This window comes from Ambystoma mexicanum, chromosome 7p (genome assembly GCF_040938575.1).
Source record: "Ambystoma mexicanum isolate Mex_15411 chromosome 7p, UKY_AmexF1_1, whole genome shotgun sequence".
Classification (NCBI taxonomy): Eukaryota; Metazoa; Chordata; class Amphibia; order Caudata; family Ambystomatidae; genus Ambystoma; species Ambystoma mexicanum.
Genome location: NC_090939.1, coordinates 956,730,852 through 956,753,886, shown reverse-complemented (window position 1 = coordinate 956,753,886; position 23,035 = coordinate 956,730,852).

Genomic DNA, 23,035 nt, shown 5'->3' with positions numbered 1-23,035 from the left:
GGCTCTGTACCCCCCCAATTTGCATGGGTTCCGAAGTGTTTTCTGATGAATGCGGAATGTTCTCCTTTGAGTGTACATACACAGTCTGATTCTCTGTTCTGGCTCGATCAGTCCTTCGATCTTGCAGCCTGTGGTCTAGCTGCACCACTAGGTTGATGAACTCTGCACAGTCTTTTGGCGGGTTTACCACCTGAGCTAGGACCTCTTTCAATTCCCCCCGTAATCCTCGATGGAATAACGTTGTTCGTTTCTCCTCAGGCCACCCAGTTTCAACGACTGTTAAAAGTGGCAATATATGTTAACAAATCTTGGCTGCCTTGGCGGAGGGACAGAAGTTTGTTATCCAGAGCTTGGCCCTGGGTATGTTGGGTGAACAGCTTCTCCATCTCCTGTTCAAACCCCCTGAAATCCCGCAGGAGTGGTCATCCAGGCTTACTAATGGTATGGACCAATCCGAGGCACTGCCACTCAGATATGACAGAACGAAGGCAACCCGCAACTGATTGTTAGGAAAGGCTCTGGGTCTACAAAGAAAATGGAGGCAGCACCGTTTCATGATTACTGCATATTTTCTTCGGTCCCCCGTAAAACGTTCTGGTGGGGCCAAAGGAACTGCCCCAGGGAGGACCACCTGCACTGGATTGACGGATGTGGCTGGAACCGCCGGAATACTTCCTGGCAATAGAGCCTGCCCAGCCTGTGTTTGGAGCAATTGTCTGGCTTTTTCATCAGTGCAGTCCTTGGTGACAATCAACTCCCTCCTAAGGGCGTTTGTTTCTTGCCGGGCGGAGTGCACCTCGGCCCATAATTCTCCCAGTAACTGGCTAGTTGGTCAGTCTCTGATGTTTCCATGATGCCCAGGTGGATGTTTTTAATTGAGGCTTCACCTTCTGTTACGCTCACCTGGTATCCACGGGGGCGCCACACGATACTGGATGGAGGTCTAAGCGATATCCCGGACCCCTCTCTGCTTGGTTATGTGCCAGACATTGGGTAGCGTCTATATCAGGAGAATGGAGGGTTAGGATACTGGTTCTATAATGGGTGGACTCCCACCTCCCTCTGGTCCAAATCCCCTCCCTTGGGGTTATTGCTCACCTTAGGTTTTTGTGCGTTGAACTCTCTGTCCTGCGTCTCTGTGCAGGGGCGCGTGGTTGGTGTGGGCGTTCCGTGGACCTAGTTGCTTCACTGGTCCGTGTGCCCTTATGTCGGGTCCAGAACGGCTGTGACTCCGACTCTGCTTACTGTCTTCCAGGTGAGTTATAATGTCTTTTCCGTCTTTATTCTGTCTCTTTCTTTTCCTCTGTTTTCTCTGTCTTATCTGCGTCTTGCTCCACTACGTTGTTCCCTAACAATGTCTCTTTTTGTTTTCACAGAGATGGTTGCGATCTCGGAGTTGCCGCGCCGATGGTGAAGACCACAGTGAGTTATTGATGCGTGGAGCGCTGCGCTGTTTATTGGTGTTAATTGCTAACATGTGTTCTCTTCCCTTCTTTGTACAGGTTGCGGTGATGTTCCAGAGTGATGAGCGATCGAAGCGCTTCTTGTCCAGGTAAGTGCTTTGTTAATGCTGACCTTGTTCCTTCTCCCTTGCAGGTTGCGGCGAACTCTGGAGATGGGTGAGGTAAGCGAAGCGCAGGGTGGATTCAATACCGGTTACTTCACAGGTAAGTGTTCGTGCTCGCTAATGCTGTTCTTGTTCTTCCAGGTTATTAATGGAATCCAGATCTAGGGGCTTCAGGATCGGGCTGCCAGAGAAGCAGATGAGCAGGAGCTGGACACGGTGAGCGTTATGCTGCAGGAGTGCAGAATAATGCAAAGTGTGCTCTGCTGTTTGGGTGTGGTTTAAATAGCCCAGGTAAAGTAATTCCAGGCCAAGTAGTTCCAGGCCCAGCCACACCCAAAACACTAGAACGCATGGTTTGGTTCTAAAGAACTGAACTGTGTAATAGGCCTCCATGTTGGATTAAGGTCCAAAACTGGTATTGCTTTATTCCTGATCATGTGAGCCAAGACTGACTTGATGGAGTTTTAAGGCCCTTTGGGCCAGTGTGAAGGGCTTTAGCCCCACTGCTGCCAGGGGGCTGGTATAGCTGAGGGGGTCAGGGGCATGGATCGTGACAACCTCGTGGCATGGCCATTTTGGAGCCAGGCCACCTGACCATGCCAAATGTGGTAACCATGGTTTACCTGGCAGGAAAGGGTTAAAAATACATGAAAAGATTAGCTGTCACCGGCCCTGTACAAAGCACATCTGCACTTCTCCTATAAAAATCCTTCGAGAGTATCTAGAGCCTTCAGAAATGACAGGAAGACCCAAGTGCTCTGTACTGTAAGGTACATGTTGCAGAAAAGTTGCAACATGGACAAGGACTAAGGGAAACAAAGTCTCCCAGTACTGACTGTCTTTAAGCGCATGTCAGTCGGCCCATAATAAAGTCAGCGAAAAGCTCAGGGGAGTGCAGCAAAGTCAGACTTAACATCAGCAAAAAGTTGGGAGGTACACAAATGGAGGGAAAATTACACATGGAATGGAAATCTTTCCTAACAGCATCCCCTTCCTTTCCTGGAGGGAGAAGCTGTAGCTCAGGCCATCCAGAGCTCCAGGATAGTCAGGGTGATGTCCCTGGCCTTGGGGGGCTGTCTCCGATGTGGGTCGCCCACACCCAAGCCCAGCCTGGAGCTCTGGCTGGGCTGCATTACAGTGTTTCCTTCTTGGGAAGAATGGGGACCCTACCAAGGCACCCTGAAACTGCTGCTGGACTTCGGGATGGTTGACCAACATGGCAGACAGGTACCCAAGGCCGGGGACATCACCTCTAACATCCTGGAATTCTGGCTGGCCTGCGTTACAGCTTCTCCCTCCAGGAAAGGACGGGGACCCTACCGGGCTCCCTGGGACTGCCGCTGTGCTTGGGGATGTACCAACCACGTGGGAGACAGCCGCCCAAGGCCGGGGACATCACCCCTGACCTTTGTGATGTCATCTTTGATGTCCTGGGTGTTAGTCTTAGCAGTGCACGGTGGTGGCGCGAGTTATGGTTGCTTAGCTTACCATAACTGGCGAATTTCAAGGGTTTTTCGGTTTTACTTGGAACCATAACGTCCCTTTGACAACGTTTTTTCACTGAATTTCATAGGTTTTTAGTAGCGCAACTTAACCATAACGTCCCTTTAACAAAGTTTTTTCATTGAATTTCATAGGTTTTTAGGGGCACACACGGGGCATGAGCGGGGGGTGGGGGAATAGGACAGACACGGGGCATGAGCGGGGGTGGGGGATAGGGCACACACAGGGCATGAGCGGGGGTGGGGGGGAAATGAGAGAGACATGGGGCATGAGCAGGGGTGGGGGTAACACGAGGGAAACACGGAGCATGAGCGGGGGTGGGGGGAACACGAGGGAAACACGGGGCATGAGCGGGGGGAGGGGTCAACAGGAGACACATGGCGCATGTGCGTGGGGTGAGGGGGTACACGATGGAGACACAGGGCATGAGCGGGGGGGGGGGGGAACACGAGGGAGGCACAGGGCATGAGCGGGGGGGTGGGGGCAACAGGAGACACACGGGGCATGAGCGGGGGGTGAGGGGAACACAAGGGAGACACAGGGCATGAGCGGGGATGGGGGGAACAGGGCACACACGGGGCATGAGCGGGCGTGGGAGGAACAGGGCACACACAGGGCATGAGCGGGGGTGGGGGAACAGGGCGCACACACGGGGCATGAGCGGGGGGTGGGGGGGAAGGGGAGAGACACACGGGGCATGAGCGGGGGGTGGGGGAAAAGGAGAGAGACACGGGGCATGAGCGGGGTGTGGGGGAAGGGGAGAGACACACGGGGCATGAACAGGGGGTGGGGGAAGGGGAGAGACACACGGGGAATGAGCGGGGGGTGGGGAGAAGGGGAGAGAGACACGTGGCATGAGCGGGGTGGGGGGAAGGGGAGAGACATGGGGCATGAGGGGGGGTGGAGGGGAAGGGGAGAGAGACACGGGGCATGAGTGGGGGTGGGGGGGAAAGACACACGGGGCATGAGTGGGGGGTGGGGGAAGGGGACAGACACATGGGGCATGAGTGGGGGGTGGGGGGTAGGGGAGAGACACACGGGGCATGAGCGGGGGGTGGGGGCGTAGGGGAGAGACACATAGGGCATGAGCGGGGGTGGGGGGAGGGGAGAGACACACGAGGCATGAGCAGGGGGTGGGGGGAAAGGAGGGAGACATGGGGCATGAGCGGGGGTGGGTGGTAACACAAGGGAGACACGGGGCATGAGCGGGTGGTGAGGGGTAACAGGGGAGACAGGGCATGGGTGGGGGGTAACACAAGGGAGACACGGGGCATGAGCGGAGGGTGGGGGGTAACACGAGGGAGACACGGGGCATGAGCGGGTGGTGGGGGGTAACAGGGGAGACAGGGTATGGATGGGGTAACACAAGGGAGACACGGGGCGTGAGCGGGGGTGGGGGGAAGGGGAGAGAGACACGGGGCATGAGTGGGGGGTGGGGGAAGGGGAGAGAGATACGGGGCATGAGCGGGGGTGGGCGGGAGGGGAGAGAGACACGGGGCATGAGCGGGGGCTGGGGGGGAAGGGGAGAGACACACCGGGCATGAGTAGGGGGTGGGGAGAAGGGGAGAGAGACACAGGGCATGGGCAGGGGTGGGGGGAAGGGGAGAGACACGGGGCATGAGCGGGGGGTGGGGGGGAAGGGGAGAGAGACACGGGCATGAGTGGGGGTTGGGGGGAAGGGGAGAGACACACAGGGCATGAGTGGGGGGTGGGGGGAAGGGCAGAGACACACGGGGCGTGGGTGGGGGGTGGGGGGACACACGGGGCATGAGCGGGGTGGGGGGGAATGAGCGAGACAAGGGGCATGGGCGGGGGGCGGGGGAACACGAGGGAGACACGGGGCATGAGCAGGGGTTTGGGGGGTAACACGAGGGAAACACCAGGCATGAGCAGGGGGTGGGGGCAACAGGAGACACACGGGGCATGAGCGGGGGGTGAGGGGAACACGAGGGTGACACAGGGCATGAGCGGGGGTGGGGGGAACAGGGCACACACAAGGCATGAGCGGGGGTGGGGGAACAGGGCGGACACACGGGGCATGAGCGGGGGGTGGGGGGAAGGGGAGAGACACACAGGGCATGAGTGGGGGGTGGGGGGGAAGGGGAGAGACACACGGGGCATGAGCGGGGGGTGGGGGAAAGGAGGGAGACACGGGGCATGAGCGGCGGTGGGGGGAAGGGGAGAGACACATGGGGCATGAGCGGGGCGTGGGGGGTAACAGGGGAGACAGGGCATGGGTGGGGGGGTACCACAAGGGAGACACGGGGCATGAGCGGGGGGTGGGGGGTAACACGAGGTTGACACGGGGCATGAGCGGGGTTGAGGGGCTAATACAAGGGAGACACGCGGCATGAGCAGGGGGTGGGGGTAACACAACGGAGACACGGGGCATGAGTGGGGGGTGGGGGGTAACAGGGGAGACAGGTCATGAGCGGGGGGTCAGGGGAACAGGGGTGACACGGGGCATGAGCGGGGGGTGGGGGAAGTGGAGAGAGACACGGGGCATGAGCGGGGGGTGGGGGGAACAGTAGGGAGACATGGGACATGAGCGGGGGTGGGGAGGAAGGGGAGAGACACACGGGGCGTGTGCGGGGGGTGGGGGGAACAGTAGGGAGGCACGGGGCATGAGCGGGGGGTGGGGGAAGGGGAGAGACACACGGGGCATGAGCGGGGGGCTGAGGGGAAGGTGAGAGAGACACGGGGCATGAGCGGGGGGTTGGGGGGAAGGGGAGAGAGACACGAGGCATGAGCGGGGGGTGAGGGGGAAGGAGGTAGACACGGGACATGAGCAGGGGAACAGGAAAGAGAAACAGAGCATGAGGGGGGGTGGGAGGAACACAAGGAGAATCAGCGAGGGGGGAACATGGGAGACACGGGTCATGAGCGGGGGTGGGGGGAACAAGAGAGAGACACGAGGGCCTGTGCCTCACCGCCTTTTCGTGGCCGACGCAGCCCACATCTACACTGTGCAAGCAGCAGATCCGCTCCGATAAACAAAGATGGCTGCAGTCTCTGAGACGCACTGCACGCTTTACGGCAGCCAATAGAAAAGCATGTCAGATGTCCACGGACATCACGCAAGCTGCTTGCCCAATCACCATCCTGTCCACGGAGTGAACAGGAAAGTGTGTTCGCGAAGCGAACACAGATATCACTAATTTTTTCTGACCTACTTTTTGGTCATTTAAAAAAAAACTACTGGACGGGTTTTCACCAAATTTGCAAAAGCACGCTTTCGGGACCAAGCCGCTGCTCCTGGTCCAAATTTAGTGAAAATCCGTCCGGCGGTTTGGGCTGTAGGCACGAGCAGATTTTTTTCCCATTCAGTCTATGGGAAAATAAAGTTTTGGGAACCCCCCTATAACTTTGCCCCCTCTGGACGAATCCTCACCAAACTTTGCAAACAACTTCAGAGTGGGCCATATACTTTTTTGCAAAGTTTGGTGAGGATTCGTCCAGGGGGAGCGAAGTTATAAGCCGCCCAAACAGTGCTCTTCCTATGGAAACACCAACTTAAGACTATATTAATATATTAATATATATATATTACAGGGCCTGTGGTAGCAGCCCTGTTGTTATGGTTAAGTGGTTAAGTTGCTGAACTCATAGAAACAGCACTTTTTGGGTGGTTTATAACTTTGGTCCCCCCCCCCGGATGAATTCTAACCAAACTTTGCAAAAAAAGTATATGGCCCCCTCAGAATGAGTTTGCGAAGTTTGGTGTGGTTTTGTGCAGGGGGGGCAAAGTTATAGGGGGTGCCCAAAATGTGTGGAACTCCTTATAGACGCAATGGAAAAAATGTTTGCCAGGAGCGATGGCTTGGTCCGAAAAGTGTGCTTATGTAAATTTGGTGTACACTGTTCTGTAGTTTTTTTAAAATGGCTAAAAAGTAGGTACAAATAAATTAGTGATATCTGGGTCCGGTCCGCAGACTCATTTCCTGATTCGGGGTCTGAGGATACCGCTGGACCAATCAGGGACCGGCGTGATGTCTGCGGACATCGGATGCGCCCGCTGATTGGATGTTCAAAAATGTGAGCTGTGTCATATTTTTGAAACGTTCACCATGTTGGATTCGGGGACAGTCGCTGCAGACAGTGCATTGAGCAAATAGTCTGAAAAAGACATTTGGGGTCATTTCGTGGCCGAAAGAGGGTCTGGAAAGGGTGAGGGAGTTAAATAAGGTTGACATGGAGCTGTTTTTGTAGGTGGAAAAAGGTTTTCCGGTTCAGCTGAATCCACGGACATGCCCGCTAACAGTGAGAAAAAAGTCTGGAAAACAGATTTTGGGTTATTAGGTGGTCGAAAGAGAGTGGGGGCGGAATAAAGTTTATAGGTTAAAAAAAATGGTGTGCGGGTGCTACAATGTCTTCGGACAAAGCTGGAGTCCATGGATCTGCTATAACCCAAGGGGCACTGAAAATACAGTGTACATGGTGAAGCCCCAACAGGCTAGTGTTTTAACACAGAGAAAGAGGGCAACACACAACTGAATATAATTCAAGATAGGCAGTGGGAAAATCTCATTTACGCAAAAAACTAGCACTAAAGGACAGTGACCAAGGAGATACAGGGTCGGTGTAGAAGACAGAAGGATAGATGGAAATCAACTTCCTGTCCCTATCTCAGACCCAGGATTTAGGAAAGCTTTCCTTAGGGAGCGCTGGTGTACCGCTTACAAAAAAGGGGACAGTAAAAGAAGGTAAAGAGAAGCCATTTTTGAAAAACCATAACAACTTAGAGGTTGTTAGACTCCTGTATGTCCCAGGTCACTGTTAAATCTCACAAAGGAATATAGGCAAATAGGTGTAAAAATAGAGTTTGCACCTTGGACTGAAAAGACAACAACAGATCCGAAATGTCTATTATGGGTACACAATGTTTTACTATCCCATAGACAGGTCGAAGCATCCCATGGTGACTCTAAGATTAAGATCTAAGAAAATGACTCAAAGTAAAGTTGTACTGCTGAAATTCCAAAATTTTTAACAGCACGTACTCCATGATGGGGATGAGCCAGAGTCCATGGATCTGCACCTGCCATCCGAGTCTTTTAGGGATGTCTGGCATGGAAATGGGACTGCGGAGATCGTGGACAGTCGTCGCTGTCCGCAGATATCAGGGGATTCAGCCAATCAGGTTCTGTGGTTGTGGTGTACATGAAGAGAGGGTAGCAGGTGTTTCCTTTGTTGGGTACAGTGAAGATGTGTATAGCTATGGCTATTAAGAAGCAGAGCGTGTGGATGGTGGGAGATTCTTGCATGCATTCATTGAAGGGTTACACTGAATCTTGTGGCATCTCTACTACTATTAGTTAGGAAGAATTGGAAGTTTCATGGTATGCAGTTTCTGTGTTAAACTGGACGACCTTATTGCCATTCTGTAAGAGTATAATTCACTTGTCCAGATATTGTTGTGCATTGTGGAGGCAACAATTTGGGATATATAACTCCACTGTCATTGCAGCTTGCCATCAAGAATATGTTGAGAAGCTTGATGGAACTGTTTCCAACTGCAAAGATTATTTTTTCTCAAATCAATCCCAGGCAGATATGGAGATGTCCACATTTGTTTTGTCCTCAAATGGAAAAAGCTAGGCACCTTATCCATAAAGGTGTATGTGCTTTTTTATATCGTTTAGGTATGACATCTTTTGAGAATGAAAATGTTAAGTTGGATGGTGTAAATACTTTTCAGAGTGATGGAGTGCATTTAACTGATGTTGGCAATCAGATTTTTCTTTGGAATGTTAATACTACATTTTTATTTACTTTATATAACCCGAATGTTTTTAAAAGTTTTGTGTTTCGTTGTCTATCATATCCATTGAACCTTAGTCTGTTTTTTCTTTATCTGAGGTTGCCAGGATCAAATCCAGAATTTCACTGTGGCAGTTACCCAGGTGGTTCGTCCACCCCCACTTAATCTTGACCACCAGACACCTTTGTCAAAAATGTGGGCTGTGGCCAAAACTGGCTTCAAATATGGTTTTCTGATGGATACGACTCCCGGACATGTTGAGAGGAGGTGCCTCACTGTTTCAATTGCAGGTGGATCTTTACAGAATCTGCATTTGTTTTAAAGTGCCAAGCCGCGTATCTTCAGGATTTCATTTGTGTGTAAGAGGTTGAGGCGTGCTCTTAAAAAAGTACTCCTCAACTTCCGGTTGGATATTTTTCAACAAATGGCTGAAGAACGTGGAGTTTATAGTGCATGGGCGGCAGATGAAGAGCCAACTTGTATGATGCAGCAATACTACATTGAAAAAGTTCATTTGAACAAGGTAAAAGGGAATATGTGGAGTGTAAAGCATTTTGTTAGTAGTTGTATGAAATAAATATAAATAAATAAAAATAAAAATGAAAAAAAACAAAACAAATTGAAAAAACGCAAAAAACAAAGGAAAAGGCTCTTTTAAAAGCCATCATTGTAGAATAAATGCTTTTAATTGAGTTTAAACCTCCCCGCCCCCTTCAATTGGCCATGCCGTCCGCAAACACTGCGGCAGTCCACAGACACTTCACATGCAATCTGGGTATTTTTGTCATGATGCCTCCCCCCAGGCATCCGGACCAAGCCCATCAGCCCCGGGAGCAGGCATCTAGACATTTAGTAAAACCTAAGCAGCCCTGGCTAGGGGCTATCTGGGTTCAGTCCTGGTGCCTTAGGCACCAGGTTCATAGTAGGAATCAGTCCTGGCGCCTAAGGCGCCAGGCTCATAGTCATTACTTACCTCAAACAGACCATGCTGCAAATGACTCCAATCCAACATGAAGCCTGAAAGGGACTATTTTTCTATAAGGACTATTTTTTACTCGGGTGTGGTTCTAGGGACTTCTTACCTGGGACTAATTTTGAGGCTATTTAAACCACGCCCGACCAGCAACACACGCTTTGCGTTATTCTGCATCCAGCAGCGTAACACTCACCGTGCCTGCAGCCTGCATCCAGTCTTCTGCCACGCCCTCCTCGAATCCGGAGCTCCTAAAACAAAGAGGAAAGAAAGGGACAAGGTTAGAAAATGAACTTATTTCTATTCCACACCTGATTCTGGATCCATCTTGTCTCCGGACCTGTAAAGAACATCATTTCTGCACGCGCCGCACCTCCAGCTGCAGCGCTGCGCCATACTCACCAGTCTTCACAGCATCCTTCGGGTCGGCGCTGCCTCCATCATTTCTTTGCCTAACTTCGGCACCTAGGAGACAAAAGAAAACCACAAGGTGAGCCGAGGGAACCAACAAATATAATTCTTACCACCATAGACTTACTTGATTTACCACCGGAGGCATCCTTTTGTGACTCTCCATATTTTCACGTGCCGCATCTGTAAAGAGAGACAAAACAACACGTTTTCCTCGTGCAACATTTACCGGACAGCGCCGGGTAATTCAGACTCTTACCTGAACCCCACAAGCTGCCACAAGAGCATCTTTTCACGAGCCAGCTGCAAGACAAGAAAGGAAGGGGGGAACAAGAGTGAACATCGGACATATTGAACTCTATGAACTTAATACTTACTGGTCCTCACCAGGAACCTCAGAGTCAATACTCTCCGGAACTCTCCCAATCCTTCAAACCAGTGAAGTAACTGGAATCGACGCGTCCTTGCAAATCCACGCAGGGTGGAGAGCTCATCTTTCAAGAATATAAGGTGAGATTGCTGTGAGGGCATTTCGGAGGTGATTAGTTGGGGAGGACTGTGGGGGTGCCATCACTTGAATCCACAAGTGGCTAAATCCATCTCTCCACTTGCAGGAGAATATTTCTACGGGTTAAGCAGACAACATTAGGAGGGCAGATCCAGTCAGTAATCGCTGCACTACACATCACGTAAGTGAAGACTGCAGCTTTCCGGGTCCGACCGACACCCCTGTGGGAGCCAGGTGAGCGTAACATTTTAAGGATGCTGGCATGGAAAGTGGATTACTGGTTTTGTGGGTGTGGTGTACAGGAAGACTGGGCAGCAAGAGGTATCTTTGTTGTGTACAGTGATGATGGCAATGGCTTTGAGGAAGCAACGTGTCTAGTTGGTGTTCCATTGTTGGGTCCATTGGCTTAAGGTGTATTGTGAGCAGTGTGCATTGCCTGGGAATATTGGATTTCAAGAATGGTATGTTTCCTGATTTGGAGTTTGAGGAATAAAGTGGAGAGTATTGCTCCTGTTTTAACTGGGAATATTAGATTTCAAGAATTTGAAGTTTCCTGGCTTGGAGTTCGAGGAATAAAGTGGGTGGAATTGCTCCTGTTTTGTGGGAGTGTGGTTACATTGAAGCATCTGGACATCATAGTACTTCACTGTGCTAGCATTAGTTTGGGCTATGTAATTGGAATTTCATTACAGTTTTGCAATGAAGGATACATTTTCATAGTTGATGGAATTGTTCTCTACATTTGAAGATTTTTTTCTCTCGGATGACTCAAGGACAAAGCGTTATAATTCATTTTGTCTACAAATTGAGAAAGCAAGGTGCAATGTAAATAAAGCTGTGTGTGCTTTTTTGCAGGATGTTGGAATGAACTTTTTTGACAATGAAAATGGCCAATTTCATATTGTCAAAAATTATTGAAGAGATAGAGAGTATTTTCCCGATGTTCGCAATTAGTTTTTTCTTGAAAATTGTCAAAATGCATTGAAAAGGTTTGTGTGAACACATACAATATGGATTGAAGTTTTTTAGTACACCAGTAAGTGAAAAGGAAAAACTGAAAAACAATATAAGCACTTTTTGTGAAAGTCAGAAAAAATACAGTAGAACACTTGTTACTTAATTATATCAAACCAAATAATCCCTAAAATATATAGAAGTTAGAAAGACAAAAAAAAAGGTTCATTGATTTTAATTCCTGTGCTCTGCTCTTGGACTTTTTCAGGTGTCCGTGCACTATAATAGTGTCCATGGACCTTAGAGGCTAAAAAAGGTCCTCTGATTTTTTAAAATATTTTTGTTCTAAGCTACAAAAGAATATCATGAGTTACATCTGGGAGGGGAAACAGCCACGCATCCCGCGAAGGGTCATGCTCCGGGGTCGGGAGACGGGAGGTCTGGGAGCGCCCGATGCTGCAAGATATGTGCTGGCCGCTCAGCTCTCATCGGCGTTCGCTTGGCTCCCCGCCACATCTAAACCTCGCTGGTTGGAGTTGGAGGAGGCCTGGAGTCCAAGCCCAATAACCTCGTTGCCACACCTTAAGGAACCCAGCGCAAACGAGGGCAGAGGTCCCCTGGAGGCAACTGAAAATACAGTAAGGAGCTGGAAGAAAGCGGCGCGACTGTGGAACCTTTGCGGCACGACGGGCCCACTCATCCCGGTCTGGGGAAACCCAGAATTTACCCCGGGTTGTAACCCCAGGAATTTTGGGAGCTGGAAAAATGGAGGTCTGGAGAGAATACAAGATTTGTACGAGGAAGGAAACCCCCTAAACTTCGAGGCCTGCAATGCGAAATTCGATGTGCCGGAGAGCGAGAGATTCAGATACTCCCAGCTCCGCCACTGGCTCTCGAGCAGGGAGATGAAACGTCACGGAAGCAGAGCCCTCACAGCCCTGGAACTCACCCTCACAGGGTCCCCGCCAAAGGGCAGAATCTCCATCCTCTAGAAGACAGAACAGACCCATCCCGCAAAGAGCCATATATGCTGAAGTGGGAAAACGACATTGGGAGGCCTATCGAGGTGGAGGAGTGGAACCACATCTGGGCAAGAGCAAACAGAAGCTCAAAATGCGTCTCCAACAAGGAAGGTGCATTTAAGGTATGCTTCAGGTGGTATCGGACCCCGGAGACACTCAATTAATGCAACCCCACAATTCCCCCGGCTTGCTGGAGAGGATGCCCGGACAAAGGCACACTCTTTCATCTGTTCTGGTCATGTCCCAAGGCTACTCAATTCTGGAAAACAGTGCTGGATCACATCAATAAAATCACAGGACTTACTATCCCATGGGACCCGGGCATCGTTCTATTGGGATCAAGCGGGGAGGGCCAATTCCCCCTCTCCGGGCACAGAGCAGAGCTATGCTCCCACCTGTTAACGGCCGCAAAAATCTCCATAGCTAGGCTGTGGAAAAACCCAGAGGGCCCGGCAGTACAAATGTGGTGGACAAAATGCTGGGACATAATTGCAGCCGTAAAAAATTACGGCCCTTCGGTTCGGAAACAGAGACAAATTCTCCCAAACATGGGCTGCCTTTTTGGACTTCACCCAGAAATTCCCAGGTCTGGCACGACAACCCCCCTCCCTACGATGGATGGACAAAACCGAATAAACACAAAGGGGACAAAGCAGAGCAGAGGTACAGATTGGCCCAGGGTCCGGACTGCTAATGAACTCAGGAATGATGCTCCAATGCCTGAATAATCTATCGCTCACCGCAATCTAAGAACGACTCAGTACCTAAAGCCCTTACTAGGATCCCTTTCTGCCCACATGCAATCCATCACTGCCCATCAGGGCTAGACTAAACGCTTGCTTCGACCCATGCACTGCCCTCTGACCCGTTATGATTGTTGTTTTGTTATGAAGGACATTGTCCTTGTTGTTCTACTACTTGCACCTCTAAACTCAATCGCGCTGCGCGCAGGCCTCTTTATGTATTCGCAAACAGTTGATGCAATGTATGTACAAAACCAATAAAAATATATTCGGAAAAAAATATATATATATTTTTGTTCTATTTTTCAACTGTGAAAAGTGGCTCCAAATTGAATTTTTGTTGTCTTTATGGCTTTTATGTTTTTTGGGAAAAGAGAGGTGAGGAGGTAAAGTAGGGGAGGGAAGGCAGGGTAGGGAGGGAAGGGGTTTCAACCACAGATACAGAGGGGCAGGTGGACAGAGGAAGATATTGGGCGGCTTATAAGGTAGGGGGCAGTGTTTCTTGTGCTCCTTGACCGCCGCTTCGAAAAGAACTCCAAAACTGCCCCCCCATGCAGAGTGGTGTGTCACAGTATATACAGAGAATTGTAATCCTCGAAAGGTAAGGATTAAAAGCCTCTTGTATGGCGTGCAAGGGAGATGGCAGGATCCTCTGTCCCACAGAAGTAGCTTGTGTGGTGCAGACGTGGTTGGGGAAGATGGGGTAGTGGAGGTTAGGTGTTTCTCTGTGACAAATAAACAGGCTTATTCAGAGCACCTGAGCCAAAAGTAGGCATTGGAAAGTTGTACAAAGTTGACAGATCAAGTACGAATGGGTCTAAGAGCTGTGTAGAGATAAACTTTGAAATTTAAATATTGCAGATTGGCCAAAAATGCTGTTTCAAACTGTCTGCAGTGATGGACACTGTCTGCGGATACACTGTCATGCTGCACGGGTGCGGTTACATGATGACGTCTGGGATGTCTGTGGTAGTGGGTGTATGTCGACCCTGTTAAGTGGCAGATGAAGGATGCTAGCACATGAATGCCCGCAAACCAGCACACTGTCATGCACTAATTAAAAGTGCGTTATTTGAGATTGGACATGTGCAGACACAGTGCAATGTGTGTGGAAACCCTATTGTATAAACAGGCCCGGAATAGTCGTGCAGTCTGCAGACTTATTAATTGAGTTTTTTGGAATGGAATGTATCACAGAATAATATAGAAGATATTTATGGTATAAAAAATAAATTTGTTTATCAAAGTGATGGGGTTTCAGAATGAGAAACATAAATGTGAGAATTTGGAATTTATATGAAGTGATCATGGAGGGAGGGAGGGATGTTTATATAATGACTGGTGATATTATTATTGGTTAAGTTGCTCAATTTACAGAAAGAGTACTTGTTAGGCAACTTATAACTATGAAACCGTTCGATGAATGGTCAGCAAACTTTGTAAAGAGGCGCACTCTCATTGGATGTTTCAAAATGTGAGGTGCGTTATCATTTTTGAAACAGTGGCTATATTAGATGGGTGGATCATGGTCTTTGTCTGCGGACAGTGTGGTGAGGAAAAGAAGTCTGGAAAATATAGTTGGGGTAATTTTGCAGATGAAAGAGGGTCTGGAAAGGGCAGGAGTGGAAATAAGTTGATATAGAGCTTTTTTTTTTATCAGTGAAAGAAAGTGCTGTAGGTGCTGGGGTGTGTTCCAGGAATTTTTCTGTTGGTGGGCATTATTGGGATTGGGGGGAGAGAGTATTTTTATTTCAAGATGTATTGTAAATATGTGTTATATGGTTTAGTTCTATTATGTGGTTTGTGGCCAGTGGGCAGATTCTTGAGAGCATGGCCATAGGCCGTGCCCCCAAGAATCTGACCACTGGCCACATGCAGTATATTAATAAGTGCATAGTCAGTATAGGTACTATAAGGGGAGTATATCATATTTGTAATATGGTGGAATGATATAATTGAAGTATATATGGTATTTATGATTGTAGTACAATTGAGGATAGTGATCCTCAATGTCTCCTTTGCCTTTGACACGGTCAACCATGCTATCCTTATTAAACGCCTCTGTGATAGCTTTGGCATTACAGACCGGGCACTGCATTTGACTAATGTCAGAAATCAGATTTTTCTTTTGAATATCCAAAATGCACTAAAACTATTTTTGTGAACTCTTGTAGTTCTAGTAAATGAAAAATAAAACCAGGAAAAAAACCAGAAAAAAAATTGAAGCATTTTTGTGAAAGTTACAAAAAATAATTAAGTTCAGTAGAACATTTGTTAGTTCAGTAAATAAACCGCCAACATTTTTTTTAAAAGTTATTTTAAGAGCCACCATTTTTTAACAAAGAACAAGTTAATTGATTTTAATTCCCCGCCCCACACCTGGAATTGTGTACGTGTCCGCAGATGTGTGTGTTGTCTGTGGACTGTGCAAACTGCAAAAGGTCCTGGATTTTTGTTAACTGTGACAGGGGGGACCTAAAGGAACTTTTTTTTGTCTTTCTGGCTTTTATATTTTTTGGGAATTTCGTTTTTTTGTAGGCAAGGAGGTAATGTGGGGCAGGGAAGAAGGGAAGGGGCAACAACCACAGATTGCGGAGGGGTAGGTGGACAGGGGAAGATGTTGAGCATGCCTTAAATCTAAGGCTGTGGCAGTGTTTCTCGTGCTGCTTGACCACAGCCTTGAAAGTACTCTGAAACTGCTCCCCCCCTGCAGAGCGGTGTGTTGCAGTAAAACAGAGTATTGTGACCCGCGAAAGGTAAGGGTCAACAGCATTCTCTACATGCTGCAAGGCAGCCGGTGGGATCCTCTGCTACTCAGGAGTAGGCTGTGTGGTGGCAGGAGAGGTTGAGGAAGATGGGGTAGAGGAAGGAAACCTACTTCTCCCTGAGGTTGTAGCCAGTGTGGCATCGCATGGAGGTGGTCCCAAAAGAGTACTGCATAGGTTGTAGTGACGGAGTATGACCCTGCACTCAATGCATTGAACCTTGGCAGCCCACGTTTTTGGTACACCCCTAATGATTTTAAAGAATCTCCAAACCTATGACTCTGTCTTGGTGCTGGAGGTAGGAACTTCCTCTACCTCATCTTTCTGTTCCTCATCATCCTCCTCCATATCATCGCATCTGTTCTCCTATCCATGCCCTCCATGTGGTGATGGTGGGTGTGACCCCGGGGAAGATGGGATGGCCATAATAGATGACATTCTTAAACTACTGGAAGTCTCCTGGAAGTAGCTGTAAAAAGATGCTCTCTGCTGGTATGTCAGATTGAGAATGACTAAAAGTTATGAGTGGGTCCCTTCAGAGGAACTATCTGCGCACTACAATGCTGAAAATAGGCCTTGTACAGTTGTAAAAAGTTGACAGATGAACAAAGAATGGGTTCAGGAGCTCTGGAATGGTACATTGCTGAAAATGCAGTTTCAAACTGTCTGCGGTGATGGACACCGTCTGCGGACATGCCGTCATGCTGCATGGATGCGGTCACATGATGGCATCTTGGGGCATCTGTGGAGGTAGCAGGTGTCCGCGGACCTCATTGAACAGCAGATGCAGGGCACATGCACATGGATGTCCGCAAATGGGCGAGTTGTACAAGGAGTAATTAAAAGTGTGTAATGCGAAACCGGACATGGCGCAATGTCTGTGGACGCCCCATTGCATAAATGGACCCACTGAACATTTGTGATGTCCGCAGACTATTAATTAGGGTTTTAAAGAAAAACATAAGAATTTATCACACAGTAGTATACAAGACATTTATAGTAGAAAACATACATTTATTTATGAACAGGATGGGATATTAGAATGGGAAACATAAATGGGAGAGAGAGGATTTTCGATAAAGCCATCATCTTGGGAGAGAGATAAGCTTCATCAAATCATCTTTGATTTATGTTTTGTGAATTCGATTGGGGTGATTGCTGAGGGAAGGAGGACAGGTACAAGTAGGAGAGTGATAATCAACATTTCTAATAACAGACTTATGACTTTGCAGAGAGGCGCATGCTGATTGGATGTTTGAAAACATGAGGTGTGTCATAATTTTAGAAACGGTCGTCATATTGGATGGGTGGATCATGGCCTTTGTCTGCTGTTAACGCAGTGAGGAAAAGACGTGAAAATATATTTGGGGTTATTTTGTGGATGAAAGAAGGCTTAGAAAGGGTGGGGGACTGGAAAAACATTGACGTAGAGCTATTTTTATAAGTGAAAAAAGTGCTTTGGGGGTCTGGGTCAGTCTTGCTATTTGAAGGTGTATTGTACATACTTGTTATAAGGTTTAATTGTATTGTGGTTGTTGTGGCCACTAGCAACATACACTATAGTAATATGTGTATAGTTATTATAAGTACTATAGGGGAAGTATGCTGCATTTGCAATATGGTGGAGTGACATAATTGAAGTGCATATGGTATTTATAATTGTAGGTCAATTGAGGATAGTGTGCCTCGATCTCTCCTCTTCCTTTAACACAGTCAACCATTCTATCCTCATTAAACAGCTACATGATACCTTCGGCATCACAGACCGGGCACTGGAATGGCTGACCTGTTTCCTCACTAAACGCCCTTTTCAGCTACAATTGGGCCATTTCTCCTCTGCCAACTCACTTTCTACCTACAGTGTCCCCCAGGGTTCTATCATACTGCCGTGGCTCTAGTTAGGGAGAATTTTCATTTTTAGTGCTAAAGTCCTCCCACCTTAGAGACCCCCAGCTCTTTTGCTGTATTTAGGACATTTTGATTTTGATTTGAACCCTGGAGTGAATGAGACCTTTTTCTCACTCTCTCATGTGTTTTTACCTGATTCGGATTTTGTGTTTTCACTGTTTTTGGAGTCTGACAAACTCCATAGGCATCTGCTTTCTGTATGGTGACACACAGCACCTTCAGTGCAGTGTCACAGAGAAATCCCTTTAGATTTCTCATAAGGTTTCAATACATTTTCTTGTGTGAATTTGTGTTAATTACAGTTCCCAAGAATAGTAAAGTGAGAGTGAAATTGACTTTACTTACGTCTTCTCTTTGTAGGTCCAGCACACACAATTTTATGTGGAGTGTGGTGGGGTTACCTACTAGCCCCTTAACCTACATTCTCATGTAACATTTTTGATGTTACCCTCACTACTTTAAATGGCTGGTAGCAGTGGTTTAATGTTTCCTACCATTGTGCTTTTCTACTGCATGCTGAACCCTCAGCTGCAGTACAGCACCCATGGGTGACCATTTTGTCAAAACAGCCCCCGACTTCTTTTTTCACCATTTCTAATTTGTGAGGTCCTTCTTGGGTTTTACTCTGTGCGTTGAGACAGATTCGAGCCCTTTGTTTGTCTTGCCTTTGGCAGGCTTAAGCCCCGAAGCCCGCCACTGGCTCCAGTGTGTCTGCCAGGGAAGGGTGTGTCCGTGAACCGTGAAGGAAGGTGGCTGCATCCTCCTGGACCTCCGAATTGCCCAGTGAAGCCCTGTTGCTGTGCTGAAACTCCTTTTTCATTTCGACAAAGAAACTCTGGATGGAATTATGTCTCCCCTTAGCTTAGTGGGACCAACTAACCCAGAGATAAACTTCACTGGACCATCTTCCCAGACTGGCTGTACTTCTTTTTTGCTGTAAGGACCAAATGCCATCTCCTAAAGGCCCTCCAGAAGCAGGATGACCAGAACCCAAGTCCCCTCACCAGAGTGCAGGACCCAAGGAGTGAAGGAAGCCCAACCGGTATTCGAAAAACACGACGGTGCTGTTTGCTAAGCGCTGAAAGCAAAGTGCTGCTGAACTGAAAAGAGCCCAGAGCTGCCGATGACCTCCCAAGCACTGCCACAGAAGCACTCCAGACTTCCTCCCTCTTGTCCCCACGACTGAGGGTCAGGAACACAGGGTCTGCACCTCTGTAGCAAGACAGAATTCAGCTGGACCACTCTTCTTCAAACCAGAGGTACTGTTTAGGTTTGGAGTACTTACCCCATTGCCTTTTTAAATGTGCTTTTCTCAGTTGTGAATTGTAGTATCTTTTTTTTCGAATCCCAGCCGCTCTGGAGGAACTCTGTCTCCGGAACTTCTCATCCATCTGCAAGAGGGAAAAGACACTCCATGTTAGCTTGGAAACATCTAGAAGCGCTGCATACCGCTCTTACCCACCGCATTGGTTCTTCATAACCGGCATCCACGCTGAAAACGTTGCGGCACCTAAAAGACACAGAAAAATAACTCAGTTCATTGCAAATATGAAAGGGGTGCATCGCGCATCACGCTCTCACTCACCTTCAGCGCTACTCCTCTCAGCAGCACGCCGCCATCGCCGGACGCCGGCCATCAACTAAGGAAGGAAAGGAACGAAGTTAGAGAACTGTTCAAAAGACTCATTATACTTACCTGTCAGACTCTTGCCAGTGAAGTAACTAGGCAGCAACGAGCCCGCAATCATTCAACGCGCCCCTGCGCTGAAAGCAGGATGGAGAGCTCACTATCCAAGAAAACAAGGTGAGCTGTGGATTAAAGGGAAGGGTTGGACCCCGGGGAAGAAGGGGTTCAAGCACACAGAGAAAATAGGGAGTTAAACTCTACTAATCCTGTGTTTCAGGCCCAGTCTCCAGTCGAATAGCCTCCAGGGAAGGGTTCGAGTTTGTAAGAGGTCAGAACAGGCTGAGTGATGCCCCCTTGGATACCAGGTGAGTGTTACATCTATCTCCTTCAATTCTTTAATCTTAGACCTTGCCAATAAGGTCCACTTTCAGCTTCACCTCCTTACAGGCATTCGACCTTTCCCCACCTTCCCCCAGAAGCTTAACCTCTGTACATCCCTGGTCCCGTGTAGGTTGGACTACTGCAATAGTCTTTTCTTCAACTGCCCCCTTTGTTAACTACACCCCTTCAGATAATCCAGAATAGGGCTGCAAGATTTATCCTTGGCCTCAAGCCCAGTGATCGTATCTCTGGAGACCTAAAATCTCAACACTCGCTCTTGATGGCCGCAAGGATGAAATTGAAGACCCTCTGTATCATCAACAAGGCTTTCCGGGGCCTGGGACCAAACCATCTCCCACTTTCTCTCCCTAAATACTCCCCTGCTTGAGTCCTCCTCTCTGTTAACTCCAATTGTCTGATTGTCAAACGGTTCCCCAAACCGAGAGCGGAAGGCAGATTTCTCTGTTCGGCTGGTACCTCTCTTTGGAACAGCCGTCTTCATCCTCTCAGACTTGAGCTGGACTTCCTTAAGTTCCGGAAATTTCTTAAAGCTCTTCCTCTTTCCCTCTGTCCCTTCCCTGCAAACTCATGCCACTTGCCACTGAGACTGGTGACCTGATCCTTCATGAACCTCACAGGTTCCACGCCCTATACCTAGTTGACACTAGTACCCCCAAACCCCTTTTAGCACTGCCCTTGTGGGTGTACTGCCTGGCGGCTGTGCACTCCACCCTTGGGACACTTCCACACCAGTACTTAGCCAGTGGCCTCACACTTTGGCATCCCTCAGGGGCTCCCATGGCACAGTTTCACTTTGAAGCTTCCTAGATTGGCTGATAATGCTGCTATATTGGGGGTGAGTATAATATTAGGACGTTGTAGCAAATTAGGGTGTACTGGTAAATTCACTGAAAAAACTGTGTTAAAGGGATGTTATGGTTAAGTTGCACTAATAAAAACCTATGAAATTCAGTGAGTAAAATGTATTAAAGGGACGTGCCTCACTGTGCTCAGAGAGGCACAGCTTCACCTCACTGATGGACTCTAATTAGGCTGAAACACGTTTCTGGGGTTGCTTTTCACACTCTTGTTCAAAGGAGGTTTCCCAGGCATTTTGGTGCTGGACTGCCCTAGTGGGTGGGACAAAGACTGGTATGCAAATGGGTATTCCTCCTTTGTAAAAAGTACAGTGGCAAAAAGCGGTGGTGCAGACTCTCAAAATGGGTAAAAACCACAGAATAGGTTATCATGCCATGTTCTTTCTAGAGAGAGGGACCTGCTACCTGTTCTTTCTAGAGAGGGGTGCCAGCTACCTTTTTTGTATTTTTTCAAGGAACTTTGGGTGGTCACCCTAAATTACCTGGGGGAAGCCAGACGTGGTCCCCTTGTTCACTGTGCATAGAGAGGCACAGCTCCACCTCAATAATGAGACCAGACTAGGCCAAAACACATGTCTGGGGTTGCTGTTGGCACTCTTGTTCAAAGGAGGTTTGCCAGGCACCTCAGTGCTTGACTGCCCTTGTGAGCGGCACAAAGACTGATATGCAAATAGGTATTCCTGCTTTGTGAAAAGTACAGTGGCAAAAAGCGGTGCGCAGACTCTCAAAATGGGTAAAAACCACAGAATAGGTTATCATGCCATGTTCTTTCTAGAGAGAGGCACCTGCTACCTTTTTTGTATTTTTGTAAGGAACTTGGGGTTGGTCACCCAAAGTTACCTGGGGGAACCCAGATGTGGACCCATTGCTCACGGTGCTCAGAGAGGCACAGCTCCACCTCACTGATGAGGCCCGACTAGGCCAAAACATGTGTTTGGGATTTCTGTTGGCACCCTTGCTCAAAGGAGCTTTATCAGGCATTTCTGTGCTGGACTGCCCTTGTGGGTGGGACAAAGACTGATATGCAAATGGTTATTCCTCCTTTGTGAAAAGTACAGTGAGCAAAAAGCAATGGCTGCGGACGCTCAAAGTGGGTAAATACCACAGAACAAGTTATCATTCCATGTTCTTTCTAGAGAGGGCGCCTGCTACCTTTTTTGTAAATATATATATATATATTACATGGATGCAGTAGCGTCCATGTAGTTATGGTTAAGTTGGTGTTTCCATAGGAAGAGCATTTTTTGGGTGGCTTATAACTTCGCTCCCTGAGGACGAATCTTCACCAAACTTTGCAAAAAAAGTATATGGCCCACTCTGAGTTTGGAGAGGTTTGGTCCAGGGGGGGCAAAGTTATAGGGGGGGGGTCCCAAAACTTTTGTTTTTTCCCATAGACATAATGGGAAAAAACCTTACACACGCCTACAGCCCAAACCGCTCGACGGATTTACACCAAATTTGCGGCAGGAGCGAGGGCTTGGTCCCGAAAGCGTGCTTTTGCAAATTTGGTGTACATCTGTCCAGTAGTTGTTTTTTAAAATGACCAAAATGTAAGATAAAAAAATTAGTGATATCTCCTTTAGCTCCGCGGACGGACTTCCCGGTTCGCTCCGCGGACAGTGCCCTGATTGGCCGAGCGGCTTGCGTGATGTCCGCGGACATGCAACGTGTTCGCTGATTGGACGGCGTGGTGCGTGAAGCGCGTCAGATTTTTAGTAGCGCCCGCCATCTTGGATTTGCAGACGTCAGCGGACAGCGCAGTGAAACTTGGATTAAAAATTGTATTTAGTGGAGTGTGTTGGTGTGTAAGAGTGTTTGGAGAGGGTGGGGGAGTATGAGATAGGTGCAATGTTGTATTTTTTTTATGTGCTAGACGCTTTTGTTGTGTTCGATTTGTCTGCGGACAACACGGCTGTTCTGAAATGTTCGTAAATAAACAGAATGGATTCGGTGTCAAGTTGAAAGTGTTCTAAGAACACTCGTGGGGTCCTGGAATGTTCACAGGGGGTGTCCTGAAGACTTTGTCTGTATTGT